The sequence below is a fragment of the Olea europaea genome, unplaced genomic scaffold (assembly GCF_002742605.1).
Source record: "Olea europaea var. sylvestris unplaced genomic scaffold, O_europaea_v1 scaffold19131, whole genome shotgun sequence".
In the NCBI taxonomy this organism is placed as follows: domain Eukaryota; kingdom Viridiplantae; phylum Streptophyta; class Magnoliopsida; order Lamiales; family Oleaceae; genus Olea; species Olea europaea.
Window position 1 is genome coordinate 1 of NW_019236948.1, and position 2,057 is coordinate 2,057.

The 2,057-nt window shown below is 34.3% G+C and overlaps 1 long non-coding RNA gene across 1 annotated transcript; it reads right to left on the reverse strand.

Annotated features, from left to right (window-relative positions):
• Window positions 1-7: 7 nt before the first annotated feature.
• On the reverse strand, window positions 8-1,930 carry LOC111378990. Its single transcript, XR_002699945.1, has 5 exons — window positions 1,735-1,930; window positions 1,433-1,606; window positions 1,068-1,116; window positions 597-717; window positions 8-508 (listed from the first exon to the last, which is right to left on the reverse strand). It is a non-coding gene; the product is annotated as an uncharacterized LOC111378990 (long non-coding RNA).
• Window positions 1,931-2,057: the final 127 nt, after the last annotated feature.

Here is a 2,057-nt window from a genome sequence, read left to right on the forward strand (position 1 = left end):
GTATACTTCTCTTTTGGGGAGAAGACAAAAATCCACCCTTTTGCCATTTGGATAAGATATAGAGGGTTAAGTGGCTGCTGATATTCTAAGGGCAAATTGCAAATTATGCCCTCTCAGGTTCAGAACAACATAATCACCCCCACTCGTTTCTAAAAACTGTTCAAATTACTTCCGACTCATTCGCAAACCATAAAGGAGCAGCATACAAGGTTTTCAAAACCACAAGACTCTGGTTGGGAAAGTTCATAACCTTCGGCTAATGTGCCTAATTTATACGTAATGTGATTAGAAAAGTAACCTAACGCGAAAACATATGTTCACATGCTGTTAACTGAACTTGCAATTCTGTTGTATGTTGACATGCACATATACGAACTCTACATTTTGCAGCTGGAAACAAGAAGAATTCTGATTAGAATAGAATCACCATACCATCCACCCCAAGCATAAAGCCACACCATTGAAGATGTACAGTCTAGACGACTTCTGACCAGCAATGTCAAGATACCTGCACATATTCTAACAGTGATGAGCAAGTATTGGACCGAAGGAGATGGAAAAGGGAAAGAAAAAATTGATTCCATGTGTCAGCTGACCATCTTAGATTAACGAAGGAAGTAGTGCTCTCCGAAAAGAGAACCATCAGTATGTAAATCTGTGCTTTACCGCTCAAAAGAGATTGAAAATCGAGTACATAGAGAGTCCATGGTGCAAGACCTAACAAAAGAATTTCCCGTTTACATCAAGATTACTCATAGATATTATTTATATTTAAAAAAATAATACTTTTATAAATTTTAAAATTAAAAAAGTAAATATAAGTGTAGAGTGGACAAAAACTCGTTACCAGAAAACAGAGAGAGAAAAAATATTTATTAATTACCCAAAAATTTAAGTAAATACACCCCACAGCACCATTGATGAACCAAGAACCCTAAATCTTGTCTAGGAAGAACGATGCACAATTCCATATGGTTCTAATTTGTCCCAAACGCGAACAATAGGCAAGCGTGTATCTTACAATGAAAATAAAACAGTAGGCGAAAATTTTAATCAGAATTCATTACCAAGTCAAATAATCATTGCCAGGTCTGTTTGAAAGTATCTAATGGAAATCTGCATCATTTCAAAACAAAAGAATCAAATTAGATGTATTCCTCAATGTATATTATAAATAATGTTCTCAAAAGTGTAAAATTAATTGTTTTGACGTCCCAAAATAATGCTTCAAAGGAACATCTAGGTGATCTTCATTAAAACATCAGCATATCATAAAGATAAGGGAGACGGTGAATTTTCAGTCTTTGTTTTGCTGAGAAAATGAGCAACTTTTTGAACTTGAAGGAAATATTCTCTGTAGTACATGGCTAAGCATCAACAATCATTTGACGATAACAAGAAGTAAAAATCATTAAAATAACTATAGAATTACAAAGTAACTTCAGACTGTGTCGTTGGAACATAACATAGCCCCGGTATGGAGTCTGATAAAGTTCATGTTCTCTTAACGATCAACTCATCATCAGATTCGGCAAATAGATTTGACGCAAGCAAGAGATATTGAGAACCAGCTGCCGCAATAATGGCAAGAAAAGTAGAGATCCCCCTGCAATAACAAACCATCATTACTCTAGATATGAAAATATTGTATGTATACTGGGAAACTATAAGCATAGATGTAAATGGAAAAAAGTTAAAAATAAAAAATTCCTGGTTGTTCCATTCAAGTTTCACCTTGTTGTCGAGTTTGCTGTATCCCTTGAAGATTAGAGGGCTAACTTCACCTGTTAATTCATAAAACTTCAACAGAAAAATTGGACATATGCTGAACAGTCTTAAGATTTGCCGAATGCATTTTTCCATATAGCATAAATAGAAGGGTGAAAATATTTTTAAAAACTTGCATAAAAGGATGATATATGGGAACCAAATTTGCATATCCCTCAGCCACGAGGATGAATGTTGTCGTGGGATATTTAAAATAATTTTCATGAACGGATTTCATTTAATTTATGTTGAAATCATTTCAAGATTTTCTCATGTCAAACGTATTTTCT